This window comes from Rhinopithecus bieti, unplaced genomic scaffold (assembly GCF_001698545.2).
Source record: "Rhinopithecus bieti isolate Rb0 unplaced genomic scaffold, ASM169854v2 scaffold_1295, whole genome shotgun sequence".
Lineage (NCBI taxonomy): Eukaryota > Metazoa > Chordata > Mammalia > Primates > Cercopithecidae > Rhinopithecus > Rhinopithecus bieti.
This window is the reverse complement of record NW_016803880.1, coordinates 2786634-2804430: the sequence shown is the minus strand read 5'-3', so window position 1 is coordinate 2804430 and position 17797 is coordinate 2786634. Positions and strand designations below refer to the sequence as shown.

The window sequence follows — 17797 nt, the reverse complement described above, 5'->3', positions numbered from 1 at the left end:
TTAAACCTCTTTTCTTTATAAATTACCCAGTCTCAGGCATTCCTTTATAGGGATGAAAACAGACTAACATAGTTACTAAAAACCTCTATGAATAAAGACTTTGTCCACATTTTCACTATGCATCCCAGATTTTCTAGAAGATATTTCTGAACATCATTGCAAAGGCAACCACATAATAGTAGTTCTGATTCCAGAAATTATAGAGTAACTTGTATCAGACTATCCATTAGAAAGATAATAAATAAACTAAACTGAATTCCAGCTTTGGCAGCAGAGTTAAAACCCATCTCCAATACACAAGTAAGTAGATAAATTTAAAAAATAACAAATAAGCTTTGAACAAATAGACCTGAAAAAAGTTTGAAGATACTGGAGACCAGACAAAAATGAGCAAATCCTGGCTGGAGTTTGGCCCTTGAAAAGGAGAATGGCAAGGATGAGACCTCATTTGTATACCTTTTCCCTCTTATGGGGAAAAAAGACAAAAAGTATTGGAAACAGTAAATGGGAGAATATATAAAATTTACAAAGGAACGAAGATATAAATAATTGCTAATGTCACAATAAAAAACATGAAAATAAGAAGAAAATGAATCTTATCTTTAAATTCCTTAAGACAAAAGCAAAAATTTTAAATCAGCATGCTGCATCGAGTCAAAGTAACTTACTTGGTTAAATAAATATATATTTTACGTAAATGAAAGCTGAAAAGATACATTTCTCAAGTTCTGTACTATAAGAAGTGCTAAAAGAAGTTCTTCAGAATGAAGTGAAATGACTATAGATAGAGACAGAGATTCACAGGGAGGAATAAAGATGACCAGAAATAAGAGCTCTAGGTTAAATGAAGGAACTGTATTTTTTCTTTTAATTTCTTTAAAAGAAAATTGACAATTTAATGCAAAAAATATAAGGTTGAATTATAAAATTTATAAGTGGATTTAAAGTGTATGGCACCAATAATGTTACTGAATTCATATGGGTATGCAGCAACCTTAGTTTTTTCCTCTTCAGGAAAAACAAATTGACTGAAGAGGCAGGAGATACCAGAGGAATTTTTAGAGCAAGAGTGAAAGTTTACTAGAAGTCTTTAGAATAGGAATGTAAGGAAGTAAAGTACACTTGGAAGAGGGACAAGTGGGTGACGTGAGAGATAAGGTGCACAGTTTGACCTTTGGACTTAGCATACTTCCAGGATCTTGCATCCCTTCTCTCCTGATTCTTCCCTTGGGGTGGCCTGTCACGTGCAGTGAACTGCCAGCACTTGGGAGGGGAGCATGCACAGCGTGTTTACTGGATCTGTACACTTGCTCAATTGAGGTGCTCTCCCCTTACCAGCCGAATGTCCATTGGTGGTAATATACCAGTTAAACTCTACCATTTTACCGCTTAGTGCACATGCTCAAGCCAACTCACTCAACTCCTGAGATCTTACTGGGAAGCTGCTTATCACCAGTTTCAGCTGTTTCTTGGGAGACTGCCTTTACCTGGCACTGGATGTGACCATTGTTATTTAGAGAGATGGTTTACTAACCACCTGACCATCATCTGATGGATGTCTAACATTCCTAGAGAGGGAGTGCTCTCCTACCTTGCTTGTGTGTGACTAGCTACCTACTGTAACAATTTCCCCCTCAATAGTCCAAGACCACAATTCTTTGGAGAAAAATGGATGAAGGTCAGTCTTCTGTAACTGCTTCCCTCTCACAGAGGGGCAAGGGTGGTTCTGTGGGTCTTGGCCTCTTGCTAGTTGTCAGGGAAGGGTTTGCTCTGTGGGATGGTGAAAGCAGTATCCAGCCAGGTCCAAGGGAGACATGGGCAGGATTTCACCTCTGTCATGTCTCACTAATGGGCAGTCTAGGGGTCTCCTGCAGGAGGGTGACTCTTAAATATTGAGAGGATGGTATCCCTCACTAATGATCATCTAGAGCTTGATGGCCTGAAGGCAAGAGAAGACAAATCAGGTTATTAGATTTAGCAGAATGTTAAAGTGAAATAAGGGGGTGATGACAGGTGACACACCCAGGTAGCTGGTGGCTATAGTCATAACTGCTAAGAATTGGGTGTGTGGGGGTGCTAGCCAATTCCAGTATGTGCCAAGAATTGCAATACTGATCCAGATTTTTTCATTACCCATCCCTTTTCTTTCTTCTGAGCTGCAGCCGGAGATCACTAGTTGGTTCACTGGAATAAGTAGGGTTAGTCTAAATTGCAGACAAAAACTCAAAAACAACTGATGAGACTAGAACTTAAGAACAGTGTACCATAGTTCTTAAAACATAATTTTCCTCTCTCTAGATCTTATTTTTATGAAAAATAAATCATGATAGGACTGATTTGTTTGCAAAATAAGTTCTAGTCTTATTACACTTGGCCAGATTATTTACATGAAACACACCAAGATTAATCATTTTCCAGAAAGTGACATTTTTTACTTACCAGATGTCAGGAACCCTGTACAGGGACTGTGTAGACAAGGTATGAGGCCAGTTTTCCCAAGGGGTTTTATTGTCTCTGTAAGTCAAATTTGATTCCTTTAAAAAAGCACATTATTTCAGTCAAAGCCTTGATAAAACAAGCAGTGTCTCTAATTGTGTCCTGTTGCAAAAGGAAACAGATTCATATTGCATTTATGCAAATAACTGTATTGCCATGAGTTAAGAATATTCACAAATAGTTTTCAAATTCAGGAGAAATCAGGTAGGGAGAAAAAAAAAACTATGCTCCAAATTATATTGATAGTAGTATAATTTATTTACTCAATTTTTAAAAGCTGTAAATAGCTCAAAAGATAAGTTTTCTTGTCTTTTAAAACAAATGAAGGATTAACAACATTTTAAGCAAAAATTCATTAAAGAATTATTTTAGTCTTCTATTCATTTAGTCCATGTTCTGCTTGATACTTATGAACATTTTAGCTCTCCATATCTCTATTCTAATGACACAATCTTGAAGTTACGAGAACCTGTGTTTTATAATACCTGTTAGAGTACTATAGCTATTTATAAAACCACCTTCTAAAAATAATCAAAACAAGACAACTAATGTTCATGGATGACAAAACGTCTTAGGGCAGACACAGTCAAAGTCATAATTGACAAGGAAATTTGTTACCTTGGTGGTACACAATAATTTAACATAGTAATTATGATTATTCCTGATAACATATATTAACTTATGTCAGAGTTACAGGAGTTTTGCATAATTTTGGAACACATGTACCAATAACACATTTATAAAAATATAGTCCAAAGAAATCCAAATGTTACCTTTGCATCAGTGTGCTATTGATGTCAAACCCAACTCAATAAAACCTTAATAGGCAAATCTGTTCCATTTTAATCAGTCTGACCATAAGGTAAGATTCTCATGAACATTTTATAACCCTTTACAATTTTCTGTTAAAGAGCAGAACAATACTCTAAGAAAACTGTGCTGTGCTTTTATTCCAATGTTTAATTTACAGACAAACTGAATAATATCCTTTTAATTTTAGCTAATATGTTCACTCACACAATTTCTTTTACATGATTAATTTTTCACAAACATTCCACAACTTAAACTTCTAGCTTTATCTAATCTAACTTTAAACAACAACTTAACCCTCTAAAATAGGCAATAAACTACATTCCCATGCTTTCTTATAATCTTTTACTAAAAGCATATTCTACTTTCCTTACCTGTCTTGCATGTAAAACTCTTTTTTCAGTAGTCTCAAGTACATGAAAACAGTAAAACTATTTTCTAGTAGTCTCAAGTCTCAAGTACTAAATAGTTAAGTAGTCTTAATTGTTAGCAACTTTTACTTTTATTAAAAAACTTCGTAAGTGATTCTAACTATGTATGAGGTTTGGAGCATAGGACATCAGACAGAAATGAAGATAAGGCCTGACTCTTTCCAGCATAGCTAGGGGTCATGGCTAACACTGTATATTATATCTCCTGGACTTGCCTAGCTTTAAAGCAGAGATATTGTACAGTTTAGAGTCATAGGAGCAGTTTAGGAAGCATTAAGTAGGCCTAATATCCTTTAGAATTGTATATTATTTCATAAATTCCTTCTTATAAATCTTTTCATGAATTGCATAGACCATGTACAACACGCTTGGACTTTCTGACTTGTCCTAGACATTCCTCTATTTAAACAACCAGTCATTTTACTTTAGGACAAGATTTTACCATACAAGATTCTTTCTTATATAAAATCTATTTTCTTTATAACCTTCCTTACCAGAAATACCTCTTTATTTTTATAAAGTTTGAATGAGACAAGTCATTTTCTTTCTGCTAGAAAGTCAAGCTTTGTACTGCTTGTTACTGGGTGAGTTCTGTAAAGGAGGAGCAAATGAGGAGGTTACTTACATACTATAGAAGTCATCCACCCTCAACAGATTGCTCAGTTAAATTTTTACTAAGATTTGTCTGAATAAGTATGGGCTATTTCTAAACCCCTGAGGTGGGACAGTCCAGACTGAAGTTATTGGCTGAAGATTTAGGTAGCTTTCACAAGAGAAATAGAGCTACTATAGGGAAGGATGAATTCAGAAGTTGAGTAAACATTAAGCAGGTACCTATCTTGGTAAATACATTTTTGCCCCGAAGAGGTGTGAATTTTTTCTTTTGGAGGGAGGAGGTGCAATTTGCCTCATTACCTGACAGAATTTGGAGGAGAGTTGCTCAAAGATTAGCACAGAGTAGTCATCCCTTGAAGCCAAAAGGGAAAATTATAATTTTACTTTCTGCCTCCATAGTTGTCCTTGTTCTGTTGATGACGGTGTCTGAACTGGGAGCTTGCTAAAGCAGACAGCCTTTTCAGATCAAGGTCACCAGGGGTTGGGATTCTGTCCTGGGGCCCTTAAGCCCTCAGGGAAGTTCCATTTCAGTGGTTGAGCTTGTGGCAGAGAGAACAAGCCATGTGGGTCTTTTTCCTATTTATCTCATTGGAGTAGTTTACCTTCCAGTGGCCTGGCTTCCAGCACCAATGGCAATTACCTGGGGGAGTGTCCTTAGCACAACCTGGAGAGAGCTTGAGAGCTTGTAAAGTAGCCAATACTTGATCCTGCCTTTTGTTCCTGCATTTTTCCTTTTTCTTAACCCTGTTCTCCTTATTCTACTCTTGGTTATACAAGACTGAGAAGGCTAATCTGAGGACCTCCTGCACACAGGGTCACTGGGTTCCATGACTGACTTTTGTAATTTCCTCCCAGTTAACACTTAGGCCAAACAATATTACAAAGGAAACCTAGTTTTTTGTTTTAAGGTTTGGGGAAATCAAACTTTTCCCACCTTTGGGGGATGCATCCGTGGGGCATGTCCTATAGTATGAAGACATAATTACCCATCTGTGAAGAGAGAACAGAAAAGAGAGAAAAAAAAAAAAAAGGAATAGCAATGTCTTCCCTCTACTTTTCTATTATCTTGAATGGGGCATCCCCCAATATCCTTAGGGATGAACTGGTAAAACTGTATACTTTTGGTCCCATGTCATCACAATTAACCACTTAAGAATGTGTACCCCTAACCTTTCATTTATCTCTGTTCTAAAGGTAATCTGTTAGCCTGGGACCACAGTTCATCTCTGTCCTGTGGATCTCTTGTACCTGTGGCCTTGGGCCAGCCTATATCCTTATTTCCATGACCTTGTAGTGACACTTGCTTGGAATATTCTAGAAAAAAATAAGATACTCTCTTTTCTCAGATTTCCATTTTCCATGTTCTTTAAGTAGAGGAGAAGCCTGTTTTTCACCTAACTGCCCAAAGGGGACTGGACTTTCCTCCACTTTCTCTTCAAATATGACCTTGAGGGTCTTGATGCATGTTGTGAAGAATGCAGAAGTAATTAGAGAAATGGAGGATACAGAAGGAAGTGGTCGGAAGCAAGAGGAATAATCATGGAAAGCCTTAATATCCTTGAATATATAGCAGCCCTTGAATTCAAGAGGGCAATGTTTGTTTTCCCTCTTGATATAAATGAAGAACCTCTGGAAGACTTAGAGCTTGGGGGAAGAACTTGCAATTGGCAAAAGAAGAATTCTCCCTCCTTCCAAATGGGTGCTAACTCAAAAAAAGTAAGTAAGTTGGATCTTTAAAGGATCAAAGTGAGGCCCTATGCAGTTAGACAAACTGCTTCAAAAGCCACTGAAAACTCGACTCTGAGGTATAATAGGAACAGAAAGTATATGGTAAGTCATAAGGAGCTGGCAGAGCTGGAGTTCCAAGTAGTGGCTGTCCTGGAAATGTGTCAGCAGACAAGGGAAGGGTTTGTGGTCATCTGAGCTGGTAGGGTAAACACGAGTATAAATCTCAGGGGATTTCTGCAAGGCAGCCTGTGTCTTTGCTGCCAAACAAATGCAGCAAGAGCCATGGGTGCACAAATAACAGGGAGTGTGTGTTTAAGAATTCATGTGGCATGTGAAGTTAAAGCAAAGAGGCAGACTTGCCTCCAAGGCAGATAGTTCTGTGGGTGTGCAAGGTCATTTCAGAATATACGCAGAGAAAAACAGGAGAATATGCTGTTTGGGTTTTTGGAAAGAGCTGATTTTAGTTGAAAAAGCAGAGGAAACCCAAGACATTGCACGGTTTTAGGCTTTAGCCCTACCACTCTCATAAGCCTCCTGTCCAGGAGGGTCTGTCTCAGATCTACTCAGTGTAGACCCCAAGGTTATTCCCACCTCTGCAAGCTGCCAGTCAGGGTGAGCTGAGAGATCAGCCTGGTGGGTGAGTGTGAGCAGAGTCGCTTATGGTCAAGAGGAATTGTTCTGAGGGTTTGTTAGTAAGCAGGAGAAAGAAGGGAAGAAGAAAACTATGTGTGAGTGTTGAATGCCTTCCGCCGAAGCAACTGAGGAATAAAGATCTCTTACCATTGAAGATTGTGTCAAAGTCACAGAAACAAAATATGTTGATGGCCAAATGAATTTGAGACACACAGCACCAAAGTATGTTAGCAGTGGAAGGTATCTGAGTCACATGGTACCAAAACACGTTCCCAGCAAAACATATCTATGTCATGGCACCAAAGTATGTCACCAGCAGTAAATCCATATGGGTCTACAGCAACCCCAATTCTTGCCTCCTCAGAAGAAAGAATTCAACCAAGGAGGTATAAGACAGAAGGAGAGATACAGACACGTTTTCGAGCAGGAGTGAAAGTTCATTAGAAAGCTTTAGAACGGGAAGGAAAGAAAGTAAAGCACCCTTGGAAGAGGGCCAAGTGGGCGACTGGAGGGATCAAGTATGTGGTTTGTCCCATTGACTTGAGTTTGATATGTTGACATGCTTCCTGGTTCTTGAGTCCCTTCTCCCTTGATTCTTCCCTAGCGGTGGGCTGTCCTCATGTGCAGGGGCCTGCCAGCATTTGGGAGGTGAGCAGGCACAGCATGTTTATTGGAGTTGCATGCATGCTCACTTGAGGTGTCCTTCCCTTACCAGCCAAATATCCCTAGAAAGACATATATCAGTTAAACTCCACTATTTTGGCTCTTAGTGTGCATGTTTGAGCCCTGTCACCCAGCTTCTGGGATCTTATCGGGAAGTTTCTGATCACCAGTCTCAGGTGTTTCTGTTTATTGGGAGACTGCCTTTCCCTGGCACTGGCTATAACCAATTATCATTTTAGAGAAACAGTGTAACAACTCCCTGACCTTCATTTGATGGTCCCCTGACATTCCTGTTTGGCACAGGGGAAGAGGCTTTCCTACCCTGCTCATATCTAACTACCCACTGTAAGAGCAATACACAGTATAGATACATGATCTTATATATACATCTTACATACAATATCATTTCAAGCTTCTCACACTTCAAATTAAATGGTGCCATATTAACCCTAAGTAGCTTGCAGTAAGTGAAAGATGCCTATTGTAATCCTTATAGTAAGCACTATTATTCACAAAATGCCATAGCCAAAATTTCAATGGTAGAAGGAAAATGTAACACTGAAAAATTAACATAACCCAGAAGAAGGCAGAAAAGGAAGAACAGCAAAGCAAAATCAGAAGAAATTAAAACAAAATTACAGAAAATTAGCTAATGGATATTAGAAAATTTACAAATGTAACCCCAACTATACCGATTATTACATTAGCTGTGGTTATATCATCAGATTTAATAAAATAATCAAGATCCAAACATCCTCTTTAAAAGATATGTGTATTTAACATAAAGAAACAGGTAGCCTAAAACAAGCAAGACCCAAACACCTCTTTTTTTTTTTTTAACTTTGTTTTAGGTTCAGGATATTTGCATCAAATATCCTATTTAAAGATATGTATATTTAATATAGGGCACAAATAGACTAAAACATAAAAGATGGAAAAAGATATACTCTCTAAAATGTAAATTGTGTGAATACTGTAATATCAAAGTGTGCTCCAAGACAATAAACATCACCTGAAATAAAGTGCAACATTTCATTAAGACATAACAATCATAAATGTTTGCATACTTAATTAACAGAGCTTCAAAATACAGCCATCTGCTGCATAATGTTGTTTCTGTTTTGCATATATAATGCTGGTCCCACAGCATTATAATGGAGCTAAAAAATGTAAAGCCGTTGTAATGCAGTGCAATGCATTACTCATGTGCCTGTAGTGGTGCTGAAGTAAACATACCTACTTTATGAAGTAAAAATGTTGTAGTAACTAAGTTGAATTCATGATTGAAGAAAGAAAAATATTTTTGATAAGTTTCATGTAGCTGAAGTGTACAATGTTTATCTAGTCTACAGTAGACTGCAGTGATGTGTTCGGCCTTCATATTCACTCGCTAGTGCTTCATTGACTCACCCAGAGCAACTTCCAGTCGTGCAAGCTCCATTCAAGGTAAGTGCCTTATACAAGTGTACCAGTTTGTTATCTTTTATACGTTATTTTTACCATACCTTTTCTCTGTTTACTTATGTTTAGATGTACAGATTTTTAACGTTGTGTTATAATTGCCTACGGTATTCAGAACAGAAGCCCGCTGAGATTTGTAGCCAAGGAACAAAAGGCATACCATCTAGGCTAAGTGTGTAGTAGGCTATAGACTTGTGTAAGTGCACTCTATGATGTTCACAGAATGACAAAATCACCTAACAACACATTGCTCATACTGTATTTCTGTGGTTAACTGATGCATGACAGTATATAAAACAAAACAGAAAAGTAAAGGAAAATGGACAATTACAGGTTTTAATATTGCATTATCACTGACTGATAGATTAGTTAGACACAAGACCAGTAAAGATACATAGGATCTAAAAGACACTATCAATGACCTTTTCCTAATTGACATTTGTAGAACACTGAATAATATGTCCCAGTTACGAAACTTCAGAAAATGCATTATTTTCAGTTGCACATTAAACATTCACCAAGACAGAATATATGCAGGCCCAAAATAAATCTCAAGAAATGTCAAAAATCGAAGTCAGATAAGAACATTTATTCACAACCATAAAATTAAATTTGATACTGTAACAATAAACTAGACAGAATAGTTCAAATGTTTGGAAAAAATAATTAATAGAATAAAAAAAGAAATAACAAGAAAACCATTTAGAATCTCATTATAATGATAACAACACTTATCAACATTTGTGAAACGCAGGTAACATTGTGTTTAAAGGGAAATGTATAGCTGTAAATATTTTAAGAAAATAAGAAAGGTTAACATCAGTGATATAATTTTCCATCTTAAGCAACTAGAAAAAGATAGGCAATTTATATACAGAGTAAATAGAAGGAAATAAATTATAAAGATATGAGAAATTAAATAAGTACAGAATAGATAAAATGTTTAGATTAATAAATTGATAATCCTCTAGCAAGACTGATTAAGAAAAAAATGCTTATTTATTATCAGGAATAATAAAAGGTATTACAATATGCAAATATTTATGAAAACTCTATTCCAACAAACTTAAAGATTTTGATATGGACAATTTTTTTTGGAAAATACAACATAGTAAAACTGACATAAAAAATAAAATGTCTGAATAGCTCTGTACCTATTAACTAAACTGAAATTGTTATTAAAAAGCCTTTGTCCAAAGAAAAAATGCAAGACAATACATTGATGAAGTATATAAAATATATGAGTATTAAATAATACTAGTACTAAGCAAAACCTAAAACATTATCTGGTTGCTCTTATCATAAAAGCAGGAGCAAGAAAAGAAGAGGCGAAGGAAGAGGAAAAGGTGATGGAGGAGTAGAAGGAGTTAACAATGCAGAAAAGAAAATTCAATTTTAAAACTCAATCCAATTTACATTTTTACTTCCCTAAATTATGATTCGATTTCTATCATTTCATTCAACATTAAACTCAGTTTCCACCATGACCCTTGCAATTTGTGTTAAATCCTGAACTGACTAATGAAACTAATTTCTTGAGAGCAAACAAATTTACCTTCTTTCTCTTCTTTTATTTGAACAAGTTCTTTTCTCTTTCAGGACTTTTATTTCTTATCTGAATGGTTTCTGCTTAGCTACAAATTTCCATGATTATAGTGTTTCCATGAAATTTTAAGTGAAAAGGATACTAGGATAAAGCTCAAAACACATGGTTGGCTTAGAAAGGCTTTGCAATTGATATTAAAAGAATAATTGAGTAGTAATTGCCCCATGCTCAAATGAAATTTTGGCTTTTATCTTTACCAAATTATTGCCTCCCTCTGCCACAATAAGTAAGGAACATTTAATTTAAAAAACAAAATTTAAATAGTAGTACTACAATAAACTCATCAATATTAACTAACTGTTTTAAACATTTACTCAACTGAATAAGATCTTTACTATAGATTGTAATAGCTATGTTTAAGAAAGGTATCTCGTAATATTAATCAAAAGATTAAAGTGACTTGTTAGATTTCTGTTACAATATAGCTGTCAACTCTATAATTTTCCATCAATAGAAAGTTCATTCTGCAAAATTATTTGTATTTTATTATTTATTTATTTATTTATTTATTATTATTTTTTGAGACTGAGTCTCACTCTCTCGCCCAGCCTGGAATGTGGTGGTGCCATCTTGTCTTACTGCAACTTCTGCCTTCCAAGTTCAAGAAATTCTCATGCCTTAGCTTCCCGAGTAGCTGGGATTACAGGCACCCGCCACCATGCACGGTTAATTTTTGTATTTTTAGTAGAGACGGGGTTTCACCATGTTGGCCAGACTGGTCTTGAACTCCTGACCTCAAGTGATTCACCATTCTCAGCCTCCCAAAGTGCTAGGATTACAGGTATGAGCCACTGTGCCCCGCCTGCAAAACTATTTTTAATGTCATTGTAGAAGTGTCACCTTATCCATACTAAGGAATATAGCTATACAGACATGACATGTAACTTCCAAGCTTGATTTGTGAGATTTCAAAGAAATTTAGAAAGCCTTCTATCTACCACATGTGCGTATTTTTAGATTGAGTGTTTTTTTTTTCAGTAGTATGTTTGCCAAAGGGGTCCATTATTTTCTCCCTCTTACAATGAAATATTTAGACTCATGGCTCAGTTTTGCAAGTGAAATGCTCAAGGGAACATGGACTAGGAGAGGACACATGAAATAATTTAATATTTACAGCACATTATTTTTGCAATAGTTATTTTGGAGTCAGATTCAATATTATCCTTTTTTATCTTATTACTTATGTACGTAATTTTATTTTATTTTATTTTATTTTTTTTTGAGAGAGAGTCTGGCTGCATCACCCATGAAGAAGTGCAGTGGCATGATCTCAGCTCTATGTGTGTGATTTATAATAATATATCATGATTAAAAACATGCTTCAAACGTTTATTTTACAAAAGCTAGTTTTATATGCTTCCTTTGAAGTTAACATAATTGCCTTATCTCCAGTTAAGTCAATATCCTCAGATTTAATAAAAAGTTGTCAGAACATGTTCTTAAGATTTTAGTAATTACAAAAAGTGGTATGCATGTAATAATATTATAAATTTTCCTTTGGCATGATTTCTATTTTTTAATATGCTATAATAAATAACATATTTGTGTTATTTTCCATAAAATCAGGATAAAACACAATCAAATTATGACTATGAACTGAGAATCAATGAACTTCAGGAGATATTAATAGCCACATGTGCTGATTTTAGTTAATTCTATGGACTGTTACTGTATACAGTAAGATGTACTACATTTCTGAAAGACTATGCCGTAGCTACAATTTGAATTCTTCCAATGAAAGGTGTTACATTAAATCATGAAGAATTCTTTACACTGTTCTTTTGAAAGCTCTAATTTTAGAAGAATCCTTTTATAAAGAACAAATTTCTACCTTCCTTTTCATTTTAACTGATTGCTAGCAGTACTATTGTCGGCAGTTATGCAGCCCTTTAGCATAAGCTTCTTCATTCTAAGTGACAGCTCGTCCACATTAAAAACCATCATCTCTCTCCATAACTGCCTTGAGTTCACCAACACTTTCACACACGTATTACAGCCACCTGTTCATGAAACACAACATTTATTTTTTTTCCTTCAGTATATAGTGTGTTCGTAGTTCTTTTAGCTATCTGAATATACCGTTTCCCTTGCCCTGATGATATGCCATCATGATTATCTCATAAAAGACTTTTTCTGTGCCAATTGTATCATGGTCCTACAATTAATTAACAGAATGCCAAGAAAAGTAACTTCATTTCTTTGTATTTCTAAATAGTCTCCTGATATAAAACAAGAAATTAAATGACCAAATTATATTTCTTTTTCTGCTAAAATACATAAAGCAAATCAGGGAGACAATGACTTGACTGAACTGTCTCAAACTTTGTGTTCTTTTTATGTACACAGATACAAAAAAATAAATAAATACATTGTACATTTAGGAAATTTGACAAATTATAGACTAGATAAAGAAAACATGGAACATATACAACATGGAATACTATGCAGCCATAAAAAAGGATGAGTTCATGTTCCTTGCAGGAACATGGATGAAGTTGGAAACCATCATTCTCAGCAAACTATCACAAGAACGGAAAACCAAACAGCACATGTTCTCACTCATAAGTGAGAGTTGAACAATGAGAACACATGGACACAGGGAGGGGAGCATCACACACCAGGGCCTTTTGAGGGATAGGTGGCTAGGGGAGGGATAGCATTAGAGAAATACTTAATGTAGAGGATGGGTTGATGGGTGCAGCAAACCACCATGGCATGTGTATACTTATATAACAAACCTGCATGTTCTGCACGTGTATTCCAGAACTTAAAGTATAATAAATAAATTACAAAATCAAATTTAAAATTTTCATTATAGAACTTGTTCCAAACATTCAATGATGTGCTTTACTGGAAGATAAAATATGGGTAACTCAAACAGGCAAATTTTCTTTACTAAAATGGTAGTGTGGACAAGCCACCATAATCCATTTTAAGTTGATCTTTATGGTACATTTGCTCAGAACAATTAGATATGCACAAATATGTCAACAGAAAAATTGATTAAAAGTTTAAAGAGATAAAATAAATAAATGCAATAAATTATTTGATCAACTTGAAGTCAGTTTGAATGACAACAAGCATTAAATTTGCATATAATGAAAAAATTAGGCAATTCATTTTTTGTTACTGATGATTTACTGTAGTGTGTTCTGTAATGAATAACTTCCTTCTGAACAGTAATTTGGCAGACTTAAATACCTCTGAAATATTCATAGACTTAGAAACAGTAATTCGCCTTTTACTTTGAAAGCTGTAATTTTAGAAGGATCCTTTTATATCAAAATATAATAAATAATTTATTTATTATATTTTAGGTTCTGGAATTTATTATACTTTAAGTTCTGTGAGTTTATTCTATGGGCTGATGAAATGTATCCACAAATACTTCTTTCTAGGTGTCTTCATTATGTTATTATTTGTAAAGGCAGAAAATACTGTGCATCTTCTGAATGGTCAAAATAAGGGATAATTAAAATGCTATTCATTTATTTCATGCAGTGGATTGTACATATTCATTATACTCTACTTTCCTGAGTAATATTTCATACATTTAATAATCTCATAATTCATTTTTGGTGGGAAAATTATGGGACATAGTAGAGCTTATATAATATTATAAAGAGTTTTAATTTTTTATATTGCCAAAACCAGGAGAAGATACACCAAAATACTAATTTCAATGTATTATTTTTAATTTCAATATATTTGCCCTAAGAGAGGGCGAAAATTCCCAGGGATATTACAAAGAGAAAGGTACAGCTAGAATAAGTAACATGTTAGGGATTTTATTGTATTTCCCCAAATTTATGTTTTGTAGTCCTAACCCTCAGTACTTCAGAAAGTGACTGTCTTTGGAGAAAGGGTCTTCAAAGAGGTAAAGTTATATTAACAATGAGATCATGAAGGTGGGCCCTACTCGGTGTGACTGATGTTTTTATGAAGGGAGAAAATTAGGACAGAGACACATATTAGAGAGGAAAGACTGTGAAAACACAGGGAGAAGGCCATTTACAAGCCAAGGGGAGACTTCAGAAGGGAATAACCCTGCTAACACCTTGAGCTCAGACCTGTAGCCACCAGAACTTGAGAAAATAAACTTCTGTTGTTTATGTCCCTCAATCTTTGGTACTTTGCTATGGCAACCTTGGCAGAGTCACATAGAACATAGTCACTAAGCCAGAAGATAAGAATGACTGGAATTTGCTAATAATGCAAACTATAACGTCTATATGAAAGCAGAACTATCATTCACAAAACTGGGAGGACTTCACCGTTACCAATTTTTCAAGACTTTTTTCTTTTTTCTTTCTCAGTCTTGTGACTGCTTCTTTTCCGTTTGGCCTGATTGTCCTTTGGCAATGTCTCTCCTTCTTCAAAAGTTCAAGGCTTGAATACGCAACAGCTGATTCTGGACACCAAGGGTTTTTAACGTCTTGATGATTAAAAAACCAGAGTGCCTTACCATTCCAAGCTTATAAACTTGGCTTGAGATTTTTGAGTTTGAGGCTTGAATTTACCTCCAGAGCAGGCAAGTTTATAGTGTTCAGATAATCACTTTAATGGACTTTCAATTATGAAATGTTCAAGCGAAGTTCCCAATCTGGGATGTTGACTCTCCAGACACCCTGACTCCGATGAACTAAACTATGCTACCAAATGATATAAGAGACTCTTCATTCATTATGTCTGTATATCAAGATCCCACTTAGAAATGTTTCTTTTGTAAATATGGATTTAGTCTGCACTCTTTCTGATTACATTTATTGCTTCTTGGCAAATACATTTTGTTTGTGGTCTGGTTCAAGCATTTGATCAAAGGATATTAAGAGCAAAGATGCTGTGTTATATGTGGATTCACGCTGTCTGAGACCATAAAGAAGAACCAACTGGGATTTCTGAATTCTATTCCACAATCTACAATTTAAGACTCATGCCTGCTGTTATTTTTATATGGAATAACTCACACATGGACAAATGTAGTGACACAGAATTCATATGTTCAGACACATTATGCTTATTAAGCCTAAGGCAGATCCAGCCTCTGTATGCAGAGAACATGGTTCCATAAAGTGTGTTGGAACTCTCAAGTCCAGTCGTCTAGGAAAGCATACTGTCCTGGGGAGGAAATGAACACTAGGGAGGAACTTAGACTTGACAAGAGAGGTGTACAATTTTCTCTTCCCCCTGGGGAGTTCAGGTACTGAGTTTCAGGTGAGAGATACTCAAAAATATGCCCTGGGGAACAATAAGATGGCTTTGTAATAAAGAGAGCCCAAACTGGGTCATAGAAGGGCCTATGTAGTACAGGGAGGACATAATTTGCCCTTGTTCCAAGTTGTCTATGTGGTAGTTCTGTTTTCATAGGTTCATATTTACTGAATTACACTCCTGATTCTAGAAACGGGATTGTGCTGTCAAATAGTATTATATGCACCTAATTGCCAAGGTCCATCCATGAACAGATTTTCCTGAATAATTGAACAGAGATCACTGACCATAAGAGACAATATGAGTTATAGAACAAATGTAATGAAATCAGATTCTAGTTTGGTTTTGAAGAATAAATATATTTTTAACTTTGAACCAAGAATCTTGTACTATCTATGCTTCCATTCCTAAATAAGTGTCTTGAATAAGGTGATCTTTATAGTCAGCTATCAGCAGCTAAATTTTCTGGTTTAGCACATCTCACTGAAATACCTGAGTCATCATTTTTGAACCTCAGATATTGTACTGAGTTGCAAATGTTAAGAGAGGATCATATAGTTTTAATTCTGAGTCAAATTAAAGTATTGAACCTAAGTATCTGAGGTTCAATGTAACATTAAGAGTTTTCAGTACCTGTGGACCTTAGAGGGTACACTTCATGCCTAAAAACCACATACACAAAGGTCAGGGAGCACAGGCAAAAGGAGAGAGAGTGGGGGGCAATTAGCAGTCTAGATTGGGGAATGGGGTGTAGGTCGCCTTATGTTTGAATACATGGTCTGAATGGTCTATTAAAAGGAAGTGGTGGGAAATCAGGAAGCCCAGTCCACCAGCAGGAGAGATGCCTCTAAGTTCCTATCTCTGGCAACCTGCTCAAGCGATTTGAGTGTAGTGTAGAGCTGAAAACTTTGCCAAGGTTGACTGAGTCCTGTCTCTGTTACAAGAAAGCTAAATAAACTTGCATTTAAAACAGATGCTGAGGCAACATAATATTATGAGTTTTCACTACAACTAGGTATAACTTAGGTACTAAAGTGACTGAATGTATTGGTGCAAGTTCTAAAACTGAGCACTATTTCTTTGTGGTCACCACTGAAGTCATGCTGGACTTAACACCGGGAACTTGAAAAAATGGAATTCTAAGCCCTCGTTTTAAAAGTAGGGGAATCCGGTCAATGGCGTGTTTTTCTTGACATCCATGATTCTAAAGGACCCTGTTACCTCCCGGACCTTCCTAACCAGCAGTAATGTTAAAAAGTTTCAAAGAGATTGTGCATCATATCTGCCTTCCAATCTTGAGTGAAATCCTCTGATTGATTAGGTAACTAATTCACTCCTAGTGCCCAAGTTTCAAAGAAGCCTCAGAAACAGTTTTACTTTTCTAACTTCTCCAAATGAAAGATGCAGTGAAGGTTGAGGGCCAATCCAAATATCAACAACAAACCAAATAATCAAAACATTCATATCAGCATTGTTTTAATCAAAGAAAACACTTCAGAACAAAAAGACACAAAACAACATTCTTCAAATCAAAATACTTGATTTAATGAAAATACTAGTGACAAGAAACATTCAAAGAATGTGAAGTTCACTCAACTGAAATAGTTTACAATGTCTTTTGGCTTTTCTACTAGCTTTCGAAAGACTGAATTTTTTATAAAAAATAACTCTAGGAACAAATCTCAGTTTCTTATTAAGTTACCTGTCATATTGATCCAAAATCTATAAAGATTATTGAGAAGTTGTCTTTTTTTAAATAAACTAAAAAAATGTATTCCATGGAAATTTTTTCCCTTTAAACTTTATCACAATTGTCTATGTTTTGTCATGTATTTATTTATTACTTGAAAATATTAAAACACTTATATGATGTATTAGTCTGTTCTCATGCTGCTAATAAAAACATACCCAAGACTGGGTAATGTATGAAAGAAAGAGGTTTAAAAGAATCACAGTTCCATATGGCTGGGGAGGCCTCACAAAAATGGTGGAAAGTGAAGGAAGAGAGCAAAGGCATGCCTTACGTGGCAGACAAGAGGGCATATGCAGGGGAACTTCCCTTTACAAAAACATTGAATCTCGTGAGACGTATTCGCTATCAGGAGAGCAGCATGGCAAAAACCTGCCCCCATGATTCTATTAT

The 17797-nt window shown here is 35.6% G+C and overlaps 1 long non-coding RNA gene across 1 annotated transcript in view; it reads left to right on the top strand.

Annotated features, from left to right (window-relative positions):
- The first annotated feature begins 1643 nt into the window (after window positions 1–1643).
- Window positions 1644–17797, top strand: part of LOC108517946 (uncharacterized) — a 30100-nt gene continuing 13946 nt past the window's right edge. The window contains exon 1 of the long non-coding RNA XR_001882254.1: window positions 1644–1678. This is a non-coding gene — a long non-coding RNA (uncharacterized LOC108517946). The remainder of the gene's footprint in view (window positions 1679–17797) is intronic.